Consider the following 21,913-nt stretch of genomic DNA (forward strand, 5'->3'; position numbering starts at 1 on the left):
TTAACTGAATGAGCCACCCAGGTGTCCTGAGACCTTTTCTAATGTGCTTCTGATTACTAGGAAATACCTAAATTCCAGCAAGCCAATCAAGTGTTCTTATGTCATGTACACAGTAAATGTGAAGTCCGAAGTATTTCGGTTGGGCAAAGGAAAACATTACCTTATTAGGTCAATGATTCTCAATTGGGATGGAATAATGTTCTCTAGAACTTTATGGATTTTCATAATTAATTATCTTGAAAATTAGGGGAGTGCTCTTGGCATTTAGTGATGAAGAATCATAGCCCCTTTGTTAAAATGGGAACTTATGGGGAATAGGTAATAAATGGAATTTTGATATAAATCTGTTTAATTGATTAAATTGGGCCTGCAGACTCCTCTGTGGTCGTTTTCCCTGTCTCGAAGTGAATAAATGGAATGGATATATGTAGCCCATGGTAGACTCTCATATTAGCTGTTTGACCTGTGAGAAAAGAGCCATTAAGTTAGAAAGGGCAAAGTGGAAGAGGTCCCTGAAACTCCTTTCATTCACTCTGGACCCAGACAAAATGGTAAATCAGAAACTGGAGATCTCATGACAAGACAAATAACAGGCTGTTGACATTGAGAAAATGAGCAAGTATTGTATTTCAAATATGAGCTGGATCTTTGAGTGGTTAAAATATGGACAGGAGTATGATGAAATGTCACAGAAAATATATTTTCTGTTTTGAAGTCTCACCACATGTCGAGATATACATTCAGTTTCTGATATTTAAAGAGACTTCGGAAACTAAATCATTTAATAGATTTTAAGAACTAGATTGGAAAAGATACATAATTTTAGAGTCTGTAAAACTGGATTGTAGGATTCGGGGAGCATTTTAAGAGTCTCATGTTGAAAAAGAATTGGTGGGCAGCCCGGGTGGCTCAGCGGTTTAGCGCTGCTTTCAGCCCAGGGTGTGATCCTGGAGTCCCAGGATTGAGTCCCACATCGGGCTCCCTGTATGGAGCCTGCTTCTCTCTCTGCCTGTGTCTCTGCCTCTCTCTCTCTCTCTCTCCCCTTCTCTCTCTCTCTCTCTCTCTCTCTCAGTATCTCATGAATAAATAAAATCTTTTTTTTTTTAAATTTTTATTTATTTATGATAGTCACAGAGAGAGAGAGATAGAGAGAGAGGCAGAGACTCAGGCAGAGGGAGAAGCAGGCTCCATGCACCGGGAGCCCAATGTGGGATTCGATCCCGGGTCTCCAGGATCGCGCCCTGGGCCAAAGGCAGGCGCCAAACCTCTGCGCCACCCAGGGATCCCCTAAAATCTTTTTTTTTTTAAGAAGAAAAACAATTGGTAACCTCCAAGTAAATAATTTTGATATGTAATTTCTACCATGATGATTTTATATTATAGTGCTACAGATTAAAAAAAAATATAGGATAGAATTAATATGATTTTAATCACCTTGTTAGTGAAATCCAGTGCTATTAATAAGTTGGTACTACTACTACTATTTCATTCTTAGTCTATTACAAGGAGTCTCAAATATTCTCTAGACATATGGATACTCAAAGATGTGTTTTGTACATGCCATGGACAGCATAGCTATTGGTGATGAGATTTTCTGAAATGATGAACACATATTTGTTAAATTCTGATAAAAATTTATATGATGTATTTTCAATTTATGTGGCAGTTGCATTTCTAGAAAATTCAGTGTATGTTATAAACATGCAAAGCTACTCTGTTTGATACGTAAAATGGAGTTAAGTTCCAAGGTCAAATAATTAGGAACAAAAACTTAAATAAATAAAATCTTAAAAAAAAAAAAATCAATCCCAGGGTGGCTCAGCGGTTGAGTGTTTGCCTTTGGCTACGGAGTCCTGGGATCAAGTCCTATGTTGGGCTCCCTGCATGGAGCCTGCTTCTCCCTCTTCCTATGTCTCTGCATCTCTCTCTGTGTCTCTCCTGAATAAATAAATAAAATCCTTTTTTTAAAAAAAAGAACAAAAACTTGTTTGTTTGCCATGTTGTTCAAAAGTTATGTGGTTTTTTTTTGTATATATTATTTTATTGGAGTTTGATATGCCAACATATAGCATATCACCCAGTGCTCATCCCGTCAAGTGCCCCCCTCAGTGCCCGTCACCAAGTCACTCCATCCCCCGACCACCTCCCCCTAGTTCGTTTCCCAGAGTTAGGTGTCTCTCATGTTCTGTCACCCTCACTGATATTTCCCACTCATTTTCTCTTCTTTCCCTTTTATTCCCTTTGACTATTTTTTATATTCCCCAAATGAATGAACCTATATAATGTTTGTCCTTTTCCAGTTGACTTACTTCACTCAGCATAATACCCTCCAGTTCCATCCACATTGAAGCAAACGGTGGGTATTTGTTGTTTCTAATGGCTGAGTAATATTCCATTGTATACATAGACCACATCTTCTTTATCCATTCATCTTTCGATGGACACCGAGGCTCCTTCCATGGTTTGGCTATTGTGGACATGGCTGCTATAAACATTGGGGTGCAGGTGTCTCGACTTTTCACTGCATCTGTATCTTTGGGGTACATCCCCAGCAGTACAATTGCTGGGTCGTAGGGTAGCTCTATTATTAACTCTTTGAGGAACCTCCACACAGTTTTCCAGAGTGACTGCACCAGTTCCCATTCCCACCAACAGTGCAAGAGGGTTCCCCTCTCTCCACATCCTCTCCAACATTTGTTGTTTCCTGTCTTGTTAATTTTCCCCATTCTCACTGGTGTGAGGTGGTATCTCATTGTGGTTTTGATTTGTATTTCCCTGATGGCCAGTGATGCGGAGCATTTTCTCATGTGCTTGTTGGCCATGTCTATGTCTTCCTCTGTGAGATTTCTGTTCATGTCTTTTGCCCATTTCATGATTGGATTGTTTGTTTCTTTGCTGTTGAATTTAATAAGTTCTTTATAGATGTTGGATACTAGCCCTTTTTCTGATAGGTCATTTGCAAATATCTTTTCCCATTCTATAGGGGTCTTTTAGTTTTGTTGACTGTTTCTTTTGCTGTACAGAAGCTTTTTATCTTGATTAAGTCCCAATAATTAATTTTTGCTTTTGTTTCCCTTGCCTTCATGGATGTATCTTGCAAGAAGTTGTTGTGGCCAGGTTCAACAAGAGTGTTGCTTGTGTTCTCCTCTAGGATTTGGATGGAATCTTGCCTCACATTTAGATCTTTCATCCATTTTGAGTTTATCTTTGTGTATGCTGAAAGAGAGTGGTCTAGTTTCATTCTTCTGCATGTGGCTGCCCAATTTTCCCAGCACCATTTATTGAAGAGACTGTCCTTTTTCCAGTGGATAGTCTTTCCTGCTTTGTCGAATATTAGTTGACCATAGAGTTGAGAGGCCGTTTCTGGGTTCTCTATTCTGTTCCATTGATCTATGAGTCTGTTTTTGTGCCAGTACTATGCTGTCTTGATGATCACAACTTTGTAGTACAACCTGAAATCCGGCATTGTGATGCCCCGGCTCTGGTTTTCTTTTTCAATATTCCCCTGGCTATTCAAGGTCTTTTCTGATTCCACACGAATCCTAAGATGATTTGTTCCAGCTCTCTGAAGAAAGTCCATGGTATTTTGATAGGTATTGCATTGAATGTGTAAATTGCCCTGGGTAGAATGGATATTTTTACAATATTAATTCTTCCAACCCATGAGCATGGAGTATTTTTCCATCTCTTTGTGTCTTCCTCAATTTCTTTCAGAAGTGTTCTATAGTTTTTAGGATATAGATCCTTTACCTCTTTGGTTAGGTTTATTCCTAGGTATCTTATGCTTTTGGGTGCAATTGTAAATGGGATTGACTCCTTAATTTCTCTTTCTTCAGTCTCATTGTTAGTGTATAGAAATGCCACTGACTTCTGGGCATTGATTTTGTATCCTGCCACACTGCCGAATTGCTGTATGAGTTCTAAGCCATCCTGGGATAGAGTCTTTTGGGTTTTCTATGTAGAGTATCATGTTATCTGCAAAGAGGGAGGGTTTGACTTCTTTGCCAATTTGAATGCCTTTAATTTCTTTTTGTTGTCTGATTGCTGAGGCTAGGACTTCCAATACTATGTTGAATAGCAGTGGTGAGAGTGGACATCCCTGTCTTGTTCCTGATCTTAGGGGAAAGGCTCCCAGTGTTTCCCCATTGAGAATGATATTTGTTGTGGGCTTTTCGTAGATGGCTTTTAATGCTGAGGAATGTTCCCTCTATCCCTACACTCTGAAGAGTTTCGATCAGGAATGGATGCTGTATTTTGTCAAATGCTTTCTCTGCATCTATTGAAAGGATCATATGTTTCTTGGTTTTTCTCTTGTTGATGATCACGTTGATTGTTTTACGAGTGTTGAACCAACCTTTCCCGGGGATAAATAAATCCCACGTGAATAATCTTCTTAATGTACTGTTGGATTCTATTGGCTAGTATCTTTTTGAGAATTTTTGCATCTGTGTTCATCAGGAATATTGGACTAAAATTCTCCTTTTTGGTGGGGTCTTTGTCTGGTTTTGGAATTAAGGTGATGCTGGCCTCATAAAACGAGTTTGGAAGTATTCCGTCCCTTTCTATCTTTTGGAACAGCTTTAGTAGAATAGGCATTGTTTGTTCTTTAAACGTTTGATAGAATTCCCCTGGAAGTCTTCTGGCCCTGGACTTTTGTGTTTTGGAGGGTTTTGATGACTGCTTCAATTTCCTCCCTGGTTATTGGCCTGTACAGATTTTCTATTTCTTCCTGTTCCAGTTTTAGTAGTTTGTGGTTTTCCAGAGATGCGACCATTTCTTCTAGATTGCCTAATTTATTGGCATTAGCTGCTCATAATATGTTTTTAAAATCGTTTGTATTTCCTTGGTATTGGTTTTGATCTCTCCTCTTTCATTCATGATTTTATTAATTGGAGTCTTTTCTTTTTTGTTTTTAATTAGGCTGGCTAATTTTTTTTTTTTTTTTAATCTTACTAATTCTTTCAAAGAACCAACTCCTGGTTTTGTTGATCTGTTCTACAGTTCTTCTGGTCTTTTTTTCATTGAGTTCTTGGATCTTTATTATCTCTCTTCTGCTTGGTGTAGGTTTTATTTGTTGTTCTTTCTCCAGTTCTTTTAGGTGCAAGGTTAGCTTGTGTATTTGAGTTTTTTCCAACTTTTTTGAGGAATGCTTGTATTGATTGCAATGTATTTTTCTCAGGACTGCTTTTGCTGTATCCCAAAGATTTTGAATTGTTGTATCTTCTTTCTCATTAGTTTCCATGAGTCTTTTTAATTCTTCTCTAATTTCCTGGTTAACCCTTTTATCTTTTAGCAGGATGCTCTTTAACCTCCATGTGTCTGAATTTCTTCCAAATTTCTTCTTGTGATTGAATTCAAGTTTCAAAGCATTCTGGTCTGAAAATACACAGGGGACAACTCCAATCTTTTGGTATTGGTTAAGACCTGATTTGTGACCCAGCGTGTGGTCTATTCTGGAGAAAGTTCCATATGCACTTGAGAAGAATGTGTATTCAGTTGCTTTTGGATGTAAAGTTGTGTAAATATCTGTGAAATCCATCTGGTCCAGTGTATAATTTAAAGCTCTTGTTTCTTTGGAGATGTTGTGCTTAGAAGGTCTGTCATTTGCAGAATGTGCCGTGTTGAAGTCTCCCAGTATAAGTGTATTATTAGTATGTATTAGTATTATTAGTGTATTATAAGTATGTCTTTACTTTGTTTATTAATTGATTGATATACTTGGCAGCTCCTACATTAGGCCCATAAATATTCATGATTGTTAGGTCCTCTTGTTGCACAGTTCCAATCATTAAGTATGATATAGTGTCTCTCTTCATCTCTTACTACAGTCTTTGGGACAAACTTTAATTTATGTGATATGAGGATTGCTACCCCTGGAACATTTGAATGGTAAATTGTTCTACAACTTTTCATTTTCAGGCTGTAGGTGTCCTGGGTCTAAAATGAGTCTCTTGTAGACAGCAAATAGATGGGTCTTGCTTTTTTATCCAGTCTGAAACCCTGCGTCTTTTGATGGGACCATTAAGCCTTTTCACGTTCAGTGTTAGTTTTGAAAGATATATATTTAGTGTCATCATGATATCTATTCAGTCCCTGTTTTTGTGGATTATTTCTTTGGGTGTCCTCTTTCTTTTACAGAGTCCCCCTTAATATTTCTTAGAGACCTGGTTTGGTGGTCACATATTCTTTCAGTTTCTGCCTATCTTGGAAGGCCTTTATCTCTCCTTATATTCTGAATGAGAGCCTTGCTGGATAAAGTATTCTTGGCTGTATTTCTTCTCATTTAGGACCCTGAATATATCCTGCCAGCCCTTTGTGGCCTGCCAGGTCTCTGTGATGAGGTCTACTGTTAATCTAATATTTCTCCCCATATAAGTTAGGGATCTCTTGTCTCTTGCTGCTTTAAGGATTTTCTCTTCATATTTGGAATTTACAAGTTTCACTATTAAATGTCAAGGTGTTGAACAGTTTTTATTGAATTTAGGGGTGGTCTCTCTATATCCTGCATCTGAATGCCTGTTTTCCTCCCCAAATTAGGGAAGTTCTCAGCTATGATTTGTTCAAATATCCTTTCTGGTCCTCTGTCCCTTTTGGCGCCCTATGGAACCCCAATTTTTCCTCCATGGCTGTCATTTATTTCCCTTAACCTTTCCTCATGGTCTTTTAGTTGTTTTTCTCTTTTTATCCTCAGCTTCCTTCCTTGCCGTCAACTTGTCTTCTATGTCACTCACTTTTCCTTCTACCTCATTAACCCTCGTCATTGGTACCTCCAGTTTGGATTGCATCTCATTTCATTGATTTTTCGTTTCAGCCTGATTAGATCTAAATTCTGCAGTCATGAAGTCTCTTGAATCCTTTATGCTTTTTTCCAGAGCCACCAATAGCTTTATAATTGTGCTTCTGAATTGGCTTTCTGACATCGAATTTTAATCCAAATTCTGTATCACTGTGGTAGAGAGTACTGTTTCTGATTCTTTCTTTTGTGGTGAGTTCTTCTTTCTGGTCATTTTTCTCAGTGCAGAGTGGCTAAAAGCGAGTTGTACTTGTTAGAAGCGCAAACTCTTCTCTCTGTAGCATTCCAACTGTTCTTTCTTTTAAGCTCAGTTGAATTCGTAGGTTTTCAGGATTATTTGAAAGTTATCTAGGTAAGTTGTTGGGGGCAGGTGACTTGGTGACCTTACTCCTCCGCTATTAGCCCTTTTTGTAAATCCATTACAAATCCATAATTATGGAGATAACTAATTGTTGCACTTAACATTTATGTCCATTGAGAACCACTTACCTGATCAGTTTGTGTTTTTTTTACCCAAAGAAATTTTGTTGTTTCATTTATTATACATAAGCTCCTAGAGCAATTTACTGACTTCCTGAGAAAGTTATATATATTGATAATATTGTTAGCTATTATATTAGTAGATTAATGAAAATTGATGGGTTGATCCAGAATCATAATTTATTTTTTTCTATAACAAATTGAAGATTAAATTTGGAATTATAAAATATAATTATATGAGATACAGGTCACTATTACTAAGCATGATCCTTAATTGAGTAAATTAACTCATAATTGAATGTCAGTTTCTCTTCCTCATAATCTTTTTTCTTTATTGGTCATAGCTTTTTCATTACTACTTATTTTAGTCTCAAGACACTGGTTCTTAAAATTAGTGTGAAAAAAAATCTGTAGGAATATGGTGACTTAAATTGGTAACTAAAATTTTGCTTTATTACAATTATTCTAGGTGACTGTGAAATAATAGTTCTTGATATACTTTGAGGATTTACATCTCATACATTTGATATACTTTGAGAAATGTTGACATAGGAGGATAGTCTTCCTGAATACTTTTTCCCTGGTTTACCAGCAATATCTAAGATTATTAGTCATTTTTGCTATTTTTTTTTTTTTTGATTTTGCACATCTAGTCTTTTTTTTTTTTTTTTTTTTTTTTAATGGGAAGGAGACAGAGGATGATGCCAGTGTCTTTTCCATTTAGAGAGATCAAACTTTTGCCTTCTTTTCTAGAGTACTTTTTGGCACATATCAAGGGCTGTATAAAACCAATATAAATGAATGTATTGTAGGGTATTTGTTTTTCCCAATTTCTCTTGTTATTTTTAAAAAGTCTTCTATTTTGGGAATGAGGAAATTTAGTGCCTGTTTCTTCATTGTGCTCTAATCTACATTAACTTTTTATACAAGCAATATAAAGGAATCTCTTGCTGTATAACCTTTTTTATACTGTATCCAGTACACAACTACAGATAGTCTGTAGTCACAACTACAGATAATGCTAATGATTTATTTGTGCTGATGAACCAAGCTGCCTTAATATCTAAGAAATAAGATATTTGAGGGGTATCTATGCTTGCTTTATTTCAAAAGCATTTATTTGGTGAGAGACCATAAAGTCATAAATCTCAAAATATCAGTTGAGAAAGCAGATTACCAATTCAGTTTAAGCTTGCCCCCAAGTGAAACAGATTTGATATTGTCTTATCTCCAACTCTCCAGGAAGGGGCTCTCTTGTTAAGAAGTCCAACTGGAGTAAAAAAACAAAAACAAAAACAAAAACCCTCTATGTCAAGAAAATGTTTAAGTTCTTTTAGAGTATGTCTTCCAGCATTTAAAACTTTTAAGTTTTTAGGAACATACTTCCAAATCTATTAGCCCTGCAATTAGTCTTTCTAAGCCCCAGAATTGTACTAGATTCGATTTAATTTAGTTATCAATTGCAAAAACTTTCTGAACACAACTAGGCTGTTTCCCAGGTACTATTGATTAGGTTGAAGGTCATGTAATTGGGTTCTGACCAATAAACATTAAGTGATGTCCATCACTTCAGGCCTGGCCCCTAAAAAGATCTGTGCCAAATATCCTCTTTTACCCCATTCAGTAGTGCAGTGGAGAGGAGGATGAGGACTGGAAAGATTGCAGCTCAAGAATAGTTCAGTCCTGGGAGACTGTTTGGAGCAAGACATCTTTCCCAACTCCACTTCTCTACACTGGACTGTGCCTGAAGTTATAATCAGGCTTGTTTTGTGTAAAACTGCTGAAATTTTAGGGAATTTTTTTTACAGGAGTTAGTATACCTTTCCATGAGTAATTACTGTCCTTTGGCACCTTGCTTGACATCCTTAATTAATGCACTTTTCATTTGAATTACCTTAAATGAAAGGTATTCATTAAGTGTATCTTCTGGTGTTAGTTTAGTGAATCGTCTGTGGGGTATTTGGGTCAGTTTGTTCTTTTATCCAAAATCATCTCTTACAACCTTTGCACGCTTTCCATTTCTTTTATCAGAGCTATTCTCATTGGAGGCTATCTCTTAGGAGACTAGTATAGTCCTTGGTCTTAATATAGTCCTTACATTGATATAAGGCATAGCAAAGTTAAGTGGTTTCAATTCTAGATGGTCAGAATAGGTCCCAACACATATAAAATTGTTGGGATGTTAGTATAAAAGAAGTAAGGAACATAGTATCAAATTAATGTGTAGAATATACTAATTATAAGTTGGAAACAATTACAAAAGAAACAGACTTAAGTACCAAAAAAAATGTAAACTTTCAATTTGTTTCATTCTATATTATTAAAAATTATCTTAAAAATTTAGAGGAAAATAGTCTCCTAATATGTTCCAACTTAACCTTCTGTGAAGAAAGAAATTACAGTAAATTTCAACATTTTAATGTAAAACATATATCTAGTATATGTGTAGATGTTTTATCAAAATATGGATGGATTTCAAATGCATGTGCATTTTAGGATGAATTACTGCTATACACTACTGTATATTTCTGATGGCCCCAGTGCAGCACTCTTATTTTGAGGAAAAAAGATAGATGATTGAAAATATTCCAGTGGTATCTCTTTCTCAAATACTTAACTTTTTGTCTTGCTTTGATATTTACAGGTGCAAATATAATACTATTTTTTATGTTTTTACTCTTCTTCATTGCTGTCATTGCCGTCATCATCACATATACTGAACTCTCTCAAAGCCTGTCTCTGGGCTAGGTACTGTTATTTAATTCCTACAATAATTCTGTGAAGTAGGTAGTATTATCATCCCCATTTTAGTCTTAAGGACATAGAACCTTAGAAAAGTTAGTTTGTCCAAGGTCACAATTTAGTTAGTCTTAGAGTAGAACTTCCATGTAGGTTTCTATAACTAAAAATCCAGTGCTCTATACTTATTGTATACCCATCATTTCTTTATTTTTAAGAAGATTTTGTTTATTTTTTTATTTGAGAGAAAAGGAGAAACAGAGAAAAAGAGAGAGCTGGAGGAGGGGCAGAGGGAAAGAATCTCAAGCAAATGCTGTGCTGAGTGTGGAGTCTGACAGGGAGCTTGATCCCATGACTCTGAGATCACTACCTGAGCCGAAATCAAGAGTTGGTCGCTTAACCGACTGAGCCACCTAGGTGCCACCCCCATCATTTCTTAATGGATAATTGGCAAATTAGAATTGAGGCACTATTTCCAGATTTTTTGGGAAATGCATGAATAGTATTGTGAGCTATATATTTTTCTACCTTTTAAAACCCAACTTTAATATAAAATATTTAATAATTAATTAAAATTAAGTATTCTTTAGATAACAAAAATTATTAATACTGTTTTTTTCCTTAGGGAAAGAATTACATAATGTAGAGATTGATTTTATTCTTCAGAGACTTATGCTTTAACTATACTAAGTCAGATTAATAGCTCTTAAGTTTATATATTAATGTGAAATACTTTCTAATTTATCACTAACTTCAATTTTTATTTTATTTTGATCCATTAATTATTTTTAGTTTTTTCCCCTTAATTTTAAAGACATTGAATTAGTATTTTTTAATCTTTTCTTTGACTTGTTTTGTTAATCTGGATTTTTTTTTAATGGACTTTAATCTTTAGAGCAGTTTTGGGTTCCCAACAACATTGAAAGAAGGTACAAACTTCCCATATACTCCTTACATATATGCATAATTTTCTCATAATACCTTTAATACAATACAATACAAGAAATACAATAATTTCTCAAAATACCTTTCACCAGGGTGATACATTTGTTATAATTTATGAACCTATATTGACATGTCACTAAAACCCAAAGTCCCAGGATGCCTGGGTGGCTTAGTCAGTTGAGTGTCTTACTCTTGATTTTGGTTCAGTTCATGATCTCAGGGTCTTGGGATCAGCTCCCTCATTGGGCTTCTAATTTAGTGTGGAGTTTGATTGTCCCTCTCCCTTTGCTCTTCTCTGTATCATTTCTCTCTCTCTCTCTCAAAACAAAAAAACAAAAAACAAAAAACAAAAAACAAAACCCCAAACCCCCTTAAATCCAGAGTTTACATTAGGGATCACTCTTGGTCTTGTGCATCCTCTGGGCTTTGGCAAATGCATAAATGACCTGTATCCACCACTATAGTATCAGAGAAGTTTTAATGCCCTGAAAATTCCCTGTGTCTGTACTATTCATCCATCTCCCTTAATTCTTGGCAAGCACTGATCTTTTTACTGTCTCCATGGATTTGCCTTTTACAGAATGCTATGTAGATGGATGCATATAGTATGTAGCCTTCTCAGATTAGTTTCTTTCACTTAATAATATACATTAAAGTTTCCTCTATGTCTTTTCATGGCTTAATAGCTCATTTCATTTTAGGACTGAATAATATTTCATGGTCTGGATGTACTGTAGTTTTTTTGTCCACTTACCTACTGAAGGACATCTTGATTACTTCCACATTTTAGCAATTATGAATGAAGTCACTGTAAATATTCATGTGCACTTATGTCTGTGGACATAAATGTTCACTTTCTTTGGGCCAGTAATAAGGAGAACAAGTGCTGAATCTTTTCCAGGGCTATATATATTTTCTTAATGTCTATACACTTGACAATACTTGAAATTATAAGACATTTTAGTTTTAAGGATTCTGATATTGCAAGTTGAATTTGGATTTTCTTAAGAACTAAAGTTAGTTCTCAAAGATTATGTGTCTGATCTTTAAAAGATTTCATATGTATAACCACCTGAGTTTTTTCTTTTTTGAATTTGTGCTCTTTCAAATTTCTTGTAATTTTTTCTACTGAATTTTTAATCATTTGTAACAATGTTTTATACATTCTGGATGTATGTCTTTTGTTGGTGACATGTGTGGTAAATACCACTATGTAGTTTGGATTTTCCCAGTTTTGTACATCTTCGAAGAGAAAGTTCTTAATTTTAATATAATCTGAAACACTGTTTTGTGTATCTTTAATGAAGATAAGTTGTTAATTTTAATGGAATCTGAAACACCAGTCTTTTCTACATGGTTACTGATTTTGGAGGGAAGGGTTCGGTTTAAAACTTCCTGTCTTCTGCATTATTAGGTGATATCTGCAGATGGCCAAATGACCCTAGAAAGGTTTTATTTTATTTTTTTTCCTAGAAAGGTTTTAATTATTTCTTTAAAATAAGACATAAACTATTCAATTTTTTAAAAGAATATAAATCATTCAGATTTGAAATTTCTTCTTATATCCATTTTATTCTTTGGTTTTTGTTTTATTATAATAAAAACCAGTCTTACTATAATACACTTAATTCTTTTTATAAAAATTTTTTTTTTTTTCATTTAGCATGTCAGGAGTTTTAGAAAGTTCAGCTAGTATTCTTCAGATGTTTCTTCTTTGTTTCTTCTGTCTTCTGCTTTTGGACTTAAGTAACATATCTTTTATGTCTCTTTCATATTTTTTCTCTGTCTCCTGACCTATTTTTCAGTTCACTTTTCTCTTTCCTACTTTTGCTATTAATCTCATCCATTCAGTTCTTAATTTTAGTTATTGTATTTTCATTGTTTTTTTTATAGTTCTACTTCTTCAGACTAAATTCTTAAACTTATCTATTATAGTTTCTTACTGTCTTTTATTGTTTCCATTTTTTTAGGAGAATTTCTAATCTTTTATCTGTTCCATTATGGTAAAAATCATTATTTTAAGACCTATATTTTTTTCCTGATAATATCTAGATTCCCATTGTCCTATTTTATCATCTTTTGTTTCTGGTAGCTCCTGTTCTTCTTCTCTTGTCTGTTTCCATGTCTGGTTATTTTTCATTTTGTCCCCGATACTATATTTGCAAAATCTAAATATAGATTGAGACCTTGGATAAAATACTTCCAAAGAAAATTTAATTCTCTTATGTGTATGAGAACAATAGAACCTTAATTATTTTCAGAGATAAGTTTGGTTCAAAGTAGATCTACAGTCTCTGGAAGGCCTCACTATGCTCTGATTCCTAAGATTACTCTTTAAAACTTAGCTCACCATACTTTGGGTGGACTAGACTCTAAAGCATTTTCCTGTGAAATATTGTCCCTATCCATAATCAGGGACAAAAGAATCTCCCAAGTGATCCTAGGATTCCATCCTTTTCTGCATCTAGGCCTGGTAATTTTTCACTCTTTTGCTCTCCAATGTTTTAAATACTAAAAAATTACCTTTTTTAGTTGCCTTCAACTAAAGCAATCTGGTTTGTTCTGCTTATCATTATTGGTCTCTGAAATCCATAAACAGCCTTATAATTTTAAATCCTGTACCTCTTATATTAGTTGAGGATTGACCTTATCTTTACTTCTGATTTTTTTAAGTTAAACTGCCTTAGAAATATGTTATTAATATTGATTCTGTGCTATACCCTAATATATTTTTGCTCATATTATATATCATGTTTATTATTTTTTTAGAGGAAAAAACAAAAAAAGCAAGTGTGTTTTATCTTGTGTGTACTTTTTATAGTTTCTCATGAAAATGCAGTCAGATTCCCAGCTGTATTAAATTATCTGTCATGATATTTCAAAATTAAAGCAATTAGATGTCTATCCCCTGTTTTTTAGTTTCTGAGTAGAAAAAGGATATCTCCTGATAACATGCATATGTATTTATATTTAAATATTTAAATCAATAGGAAGAAAACAAAATGCTATATTTTAGCACTTAGAATGTAGAATTATTTTTATATTTTGTTTTTTAAGTACTTTTATTTATAATGCAATATGATAATTCAAAGAAATGATAGTCATTATTTAGGTGACATGTAATGACAATATTTGCCCTTTCAAAGTCCCTAATAAATATTTCAACCTAAATCTCTTTTCTTAAAAGGTCTGACTGTTTGCTTAGTTTGTTTACTGGGAATAGAGGATGATTATCCCCTTGCTTTAGACACAGAATTCTTTGAACTTATGTTTTTAATTAAACCGTTCAGAAGACTTCTGAAGGCTTTTAATGTTTATATCTAATCTTTATACAGAAAGATTCTGAATTTAAAAAATATTACTTTAAGCTTACATATTAGAAATATTACTGTATTTATATAGTGCAATTTTAATGTGTTTAAAGAGGTATTATTTATATCTATACTTTCCCTTTACATTCACTTTACCTTCTATAATCTGAGTTTGAATTTGATCAAATAATTTAATATTTTAAATTATTTTGTGAATTAGATTAGTATATGTTCCTAACTCAAATTTATTGTAATTTTTTATAGTAAGGAATTTTATATATAACAAAATATTATGGTGGACAGACCTTAAGATGACTATCAATGATATCCTGGTATTCACACTATTATAGAATGTGGGCAGGATCTTTGACTTCTAAACCAGAAAATATGGTAAGGGTAATGGTATATCCCTTCTATAATTACGGCACATCACTTCCATGAATGTGGTTTAAGGCCATGTCTTTTTTTTTTTTTTTTTTTTTAAGGATTTTAAGAGAGAGGGAGAGCACAGAGGGAGAGAGGGAGAGGGAGTGCACACAGGGAGAGGGAAAGGGAGAACAGACACCCCCTAAGCAGAGAGACCAATATTGGACTCGATCCCAGGACACCAAGATCATGACGTGAGCCGAAGGCAGATGCTTATAACCGATTGAACCACCCAGGCATCCCTTTAAGTCTGTGTCTTGCCAGAAGATTTGCTCTAGACAGTTTCTCCCTTTCTGGCTGGCTTTGAAGAAGTAAGTAGAGCTTCAGGCATCCTCTGGGAGCTGAGGGCAGCCTCCAGCTAATAATAAGCAAGAAACCAAAGCCTTTAGTTCTATAGCCACAAGGAAATAAATTCTGCCAACAACCTGAGGGAGCTTAGAAGCAACCCATCCACAGTCAGAAAACCTCTGATGAGAACCTAACCCCAGCTGACACCTTGATTGCAGCTGTACAGCAGACCTCAGCTCCAGCCAATACCTTGATTGCATCCTACCTAGTCTCAGAATCAGAGAACCCAACTTTGCTCTATGTTCTGACTCCTGACCCACAAAAACTGTGAGATAATAAAGATGTTAAAATTGCTAAGCTTTTGTGATCTGTTACTTAGCAATAGATAACTAGTATGAATATATTCAATTGATCTTTTATTTTTACTTGATTTATATGATTTATATGTATATTTGTGTATTAAATATATAATATATGTTATTATATGTGCTATATATTATATGTGCTCTATGATTTTCAAACAATGAAGGGCATCTCAATATTTGATAGAAAAAATATGCTTTTCTGAATGGGTAAAATAATTTTAACAATGCAAATTAAGGCTTTTCTAAAACCTGACTATTTTAAAAGAGATTTTACTTTTGTGTTACTTAACACTGTGGTTTGTTACAGAATAAAACATAGCTTAGGGGCCACTGGGTAGCTCAGTTGGTTGTATCCAGCTTGATTTTGGCTCAAGTCATGACCTCAGCTTTGTGAGATCACAATGCAATGCCCTGCATTGTACTCCATGCTCAACACAGAGTCTGCTTCTCCCATTCCTTCTGCTCCTCCTTCCACTTTAGTGCTCTCTCTCTCTAAAATAAATAAACAAACAAACAAATAAATAAAATCTTAAAAAAATAAAACATACCTTAACATATTTTTTCTTGGGACACCTGGGTGGCTCAGTGGTTGACCATCTGCCTTCAGCTCAGGGCATGATCCTGGGGTTGGGATCAAGTCCCACATCAGGCTCCCCACAGGAAGCCTGCTTCTCCTTCTATGTCTCTGCATCTCTCTGTGTGTCTCTCATGAATATACAAATAAAATCTTTTTTAAAAACTTAAAATTAATTTTTCTTAATCTGCTTATTTCATATTTGTATATGTAAAATTTTAGTAAGAAAGAATTTAGAATTTTCTTTGTAATATTGCTCTCTCCTTTTGTTGAAAGTCATTGATTGTGAGGTGCTCCATTCTGATGTTTTAATTTCATTTAGGTCTACAATGGAATTTATAGATTATAATAATCTTAATTTCCAAACATTATTATATAGATTACATGAAAATCTGTAATGGGTGTTCCAAGCATTTCAATATATCAGCTGATTATATTTGCAATAGAATTGCATAAATGGTCATACCAATCAATTTTGACATGTGAAGAATGAGATGAGAAGATCATTTGCATAGCACAGCATTAGGTCTAAGTGATACATTTATAAATTTATACATATAAAATTCATATACTTATTTGAGATTTCATTTATTTCATCCCTTATAATGAATATATTTTTCCATGGGTGGTGACTGCTGTTAGAATGCAAGATCTTGGATTTTTGATTAGAGATATGACAAATATTTTTTGAGTGAGTTAGATATGAGACAAATTTGTCTTATAGGATATGACATATTTTTAAAAAATTTTTTTATTTATTTATGATAGTCACAGAGAGAGAGAGAGAGGCAGAGACACAGGCAGAGGGAGGAGCAGGCTCCATGCACCGGGACCCCGATGTGGGATTCGATCCCGGGTCTCCAGGATCGCGCCCTGGGCCAAAGACAGGCGCTAAACCGCTGCGCCACCCAGGGATCCCGGGATATGACATATTTATAAGAAGAAAAATTAGATTATTCTTACCTGGTCTCCATCTTTATGATGATGACTACCAATTCCCATACATCCTCTATATTTACAGTCAGTACTTGAAATTTTCCCGTTAGCAAGAGCTCTTTCTTTCCCACCATTATTTATTTATTATTGGCATGAACTCATGAATTCCTTTTTTCTCCAGTGGTTTATAAATCACTGTCATACTTAATCATCTCATACTTGTCTTATTCCAGATTTGTCCAGTGGGAGATACTTCAAGCTCATTTGTGTTTTTGTGACATAAACCCATCATTTTGAGAATCTGTTCTTACTTTCTAGTATAAGAAGATGTCCCAGGTTCATCTTAAACCTGTCCTGCCTCAGATCAGCCTTTTAAAAAATATTTTTGTAGAGCTATGATTCCTTACAGTTAAGAATTACATTAGTAGCCAAAATCTTGGTGCTAGATATGCTCTTTGCTACTGAAGTGTCTTAATTTAGTGGACTGTTGAGTGGACAGAACTAGGATATAATTATTTATTTACATATACAATTAATTACATATATATATGTACATATGAATGCATATACACACATAAACAATTTTAGAAAGCATTACTTCATACCTAAACTTCTTTTTTTTTTTAATTTCTTTTTTTTCATACCTAAACTTCTAATTCCAATGTATCTCTCCAAGGTTCTTTGGGGCCTTCTCCAGTTTAATATTTGTTTCTTCCTCAGTGAAAACCCTGGCTTCCAATGACATTAACACATTCCTTATTTGCTCAATTCTGTAATAAAAGAAATACTTTCAGAATTGCTTTGTATCACTTTAATAAGAGAACCCAAAAAGATTTCAAAGTTTGACTCCTGCACCTCACTCCCAGAATTGATAATATAGTCAGATACTATGTTAAGTTATTCGGAGTAGTCCTTCTTTTTATTTTCCTCCTCTCCCTTCCTTCCTTCCGTCCTTCCTTTCTTCCTTCCTTCCTTCCTTCCTTCCTTCCTCATTTGAAATTCACTAAATTAATTTCTTTTAATTTCTGTTTTTAGGATTTTTTCCTCTTTCTCATTTTTATTGGTTTAATACATATATTTTGGAATATGTTGAACATTGATATTCTTTCAAAAGACAAAAGTACTTGAAAATATACTCAGAGAAGTTCCCATTTCCTCCTTTCTCCTCCAGTAGGTAACTGACTTCATTGTTTTCTTATTTATCCTTCCTGTGATTCATATATATATATGTTTTATATACATGCATATGTTTCTTATGCATACATATGTGTATATATAACACATACACATTATTCTTTTCCTTCTTACACAAAAGGTAACATATAGATATGTATTTGTATTAGGTCATAAAGATCTTCATTATATTTTTGTTTGGTTTTATTTACAGATGTTTGGTACTCCATTGTGTTTATATACTGTGGTTTATTTAACAAATTTTGTGTGCATGGGCATTTAGGTAACTTACAATATTTTATAATTATAGATATGTACACATATTTTCATATTGCTGGTGGTTTACTTCTAAGTTCCTGTGAGTATATTGAGTTGAAGAATAAATGCTTAGATAAATTCATTAGATAATGCTAAACTCTCCTGCATAGGGATTTTCTCATTTTGTATTCCCACCAGCTCATAATTGTACAGGAGCACTGTTTGCCCACAGTCTTATATGCAGAGCAAGTTGCTATGCTTTTGAAATTTTGACCATCTGATGGGGGAGAAATGGCATCTTGGTATAGTTTTAGTTCATACTTCCCTGTTTTAAGTGAAGTTGATATTTTTTGTGAATTGTCTTTTTATGTCTTTTGCCAGTTTTTCTATTGATTTGTCAGTCCCTCTCTTATTTTTAAAGAGTTCTTTATAAATTAAGGATTTTGCCCTTGTATGTTACATAGGTTGTCAGTTTTTCCACAATTTGTCATATATTTGGATTTTGCAAATGCATTTCTTTTTACCATGCCTTTTAGTATACCTGTGTTATCATGCAGTCTTTTCTTCTAAAATTTTATTTGTATGCTCAGGAGTCTAACCTATTTAGATTTTTTTGTATGCATTTAGTATGAAGACTGGATCTGATTTTATATTTTTCCAGATGTCTCTCCAGTTGTCTGAATATAATTTATGAAAAAACTTTACCCCAATCCTTTAAAATACCACTTTTATTATATGCTAGATTTTTAGTATCTGATAGTAGGGCCTCTTTGTGGAATTTCTATTCTGTACCTTTGGTCTTTCTATCAGTGCATGGAAACTACACTATTTTAATTATAGGCCTTGAATATATTTTAAATCTTTTAAGACTAGTTCCCTTCAAACTTCCTTTTCAATTTTTCTTTTTTAAATTAAGTTTTTAATTTTAATTCCCATGTAGTTAACATAGAGTGTTATATTAGTTGTAGTTGTAGAATATAGTGATTCAACAATTCTATACATTACTTAGTACTAATCATATAAGTGACTCTTGAATTACCATCACCTATTTCACCCATCCCCCTATGTACCATCCTTGTGGTAACCATCCATTTGTTCTCTATAGTTAAAAGTCTATTTTTTGGTTTCACTCTCTATTTTTTTCCTTTGCATATTTGTTTTGTTTCTTAAATTCCACATCAGATGGTATTTGTCTTTTTCTGACTGAGTTATTTCACTTAGCATTATGTTCTCTAGATCCATCCATGTTGTTGAAAATGGTAAGATGTCATTCTTTATGGCTGAATAATATTCCATTGTATATAAACATGTCTTCCTTATGCATTCATTTATCAATGGATACTCGGGCTATTATATCTTTACTTCTGCATGTGAACATTAAGGTCAACTTTTCAAGCTCCTTTAAAGCTTATTGGAATTTTCATTTGGTAAAATTGAACATTACCTTTCAAATTAACTGCAAACCCTGATGATGTTGAGATAGCCCAGTAAAAAATATGGGATGTGTTTGTATATTTATGCATACTTTTGTTTTGCAGGCTGAGTTTTATGCCTAAAGTTTCATTATGTTTCCTTTGAAACTATTTATTTCCTTAGTTATTTGTAGGCACTAGTGATTTTTTAAATGATAGCTGAAATTAAATGACTAAAAATTGATGTTTAAACTCCACTCATACATTTTGAAAATACTTTTAATACATTCAAAATTGTCTCCTACTTATTAATATATAAAGATCTTTAGGCAATATATGATTCTAATTTGCTTTATTGAGTTTGAAAATTTAAGAGAGGATATAATTCTTATATTGGACACCTTGAAGAACTCCATAAGCCTCTCAGCTTAATGATTCCTTTTTTTTTTAAGATTTTATTTATTTATTTATTTATTTATTTGAGAGAGAGAGAAAACGAGAACACAAGCATTTGTGCCCACGAGCAGGAGGCAGGGGCAGCAGGGGAGGGTGAGGGAAAGGGAGAGAGAATCTGAAGCAGACTCTTTATTGTTTCTGGAGCCTGTCATTGGCTTGATTTCACAACCTTGAGATCACAAATGGAGCTGAAACTAAGAGTTAGCCATTTAACCAACTTGAACCACCTGGGCACCCCTCAGCTTAATTCTTAATGAGATGGTATTAATTCCTTATTTCTGATAATGAGCTTGAGTAGTGAAAGCTAGCAAAAATTACTAAATAAGAGCATATAATTTAATCTTCCTGAGATAATTTGCTGTTTGGAGAAAATAAAATTTTAGCCATGTCTTTACAATAATTATATTATGTTGAAGGTAACATATCACAAGTAAATTCTATTTTAATATAATATTAATTTTTTTGAATAAATTTAATATTATCAAAGAAAATAAAAATTGTCTAACTTCCATGTGGGAAAATAAGTCTGTATCCAGAACTTTTAAAGTCAACATATAAATAAATTAAAAAATATTTGAAATCCTTAACATTTGTCAAAGTTAGTTATTTTAGATTGCTATGGTACTTTGAAAGCCATCTACTTAGACAAATAAGATTCACGGGGAATATCATGCATAACAATGCAGATACTATTATTTTGAATATTTTCCTATTTCTATTCTAAAAGTAGTATTGAGATATCCATTTGCCACAAGTCATATTTATTTTTGTGATGGAAAAAGGAATTGTAATAAGTTTGTAAATCAGCCCTTCATTGTATGTATATATTTGGTACAAAATGATGGGATTTATGGAATGAGCCTAAAGGGAGGAACAAAATATAGAAATAGTAGAGAATCTGAAGTGCTTAACCTAGCGATAATGAATATGATCATTTTCTATAGCTAGAAAACTATATATCACAAGTTTTGAAAGTTGCATTTGGGGAAATCGTAGGAAACCTAATATCTAAGGTTTTATTGTTTTATAGAGACTAAATAGTGGTATAAAGGACTATCATATTTGTAGTTTAATTTTGCAGTTAGTGTAGAAAAAGATTTACTCTTTAATTCAGTTTTTTTTGTGTAAGTGAAAAAACTAGCAACACATGGCTGAAAAATGAATTCAGAATGTGACCTGATTATTTAACTTATTATCCTCAACTGTTTGGCCTTTCAATAATTAAAAATATATATTAAAATTATTCCTCTTTTCTGAATAACTCTATTAAACTAAAGACATTTTGGAAGGCCTTTCTTATCTTTTAAACTTTTACACATACTTTAAATATTAAGTCACTTTATTCAGTTAGCCTAGTGTATTCCATTTTGTTATAATTTATTTTGGAGGGTGTTCCAAGAAAAACCATTATGTAAAATCAAGCTGTATCTCTGTTAGGCACTGTCATTTTAATTGAATTCTGGAAACATATAAAAATGTGAACTTAAGACATTTTAAAAATATTTATGATCTTCTCCCACTGCTGTAATTAACCATAATTTTGAAGAATTTAATTTAACTTAGAATTCGTGATTTGAAATGCTCTTATGTTCTTCCATTTTTTATAATCTGCTTATATAAATTCATAAATTTTTTATAATCAGGTTACATAATTCTCCTGAATTTAAGGTTTGACAATTCAGAGAGAAACTTTTCTTTGTGACACAATCGGGAAATCTTTTTTAAAGTGTAGATTCATTATGTAGAAACTGGGCTAA

General features: G+C 33.5%; 1 protein-coding gene across 1 annotated transcript in view; it reads left to right on the forward strand.

The window, feature by feature from the left end:
• ATRNL1 (attractin like 1) overlaps positions 1 to 21,913 on the forward strand; it is a 786,695-nt gene that overhangs the window by 242,795 nt on the left and 521,987 nt on the right. The gene's annotated exons all lie outside the window — the stretch shown is intronic.

The sequence above is a fragment of the Canis lupus genome, chromosome 28 (genome assembly GCF_011100685.1).
Source record: "Canis lupus familiaris isolate Mischka breed German Shepherd chromosome 28, alternate assembly UU_Cfam_GSD_1.0, whole genome shotgun sequence".
NCBI lineage: Eukaryota > Metazoa > Chordata > Mammalia > Carnivora > Canidae > Canis > Canis lupus.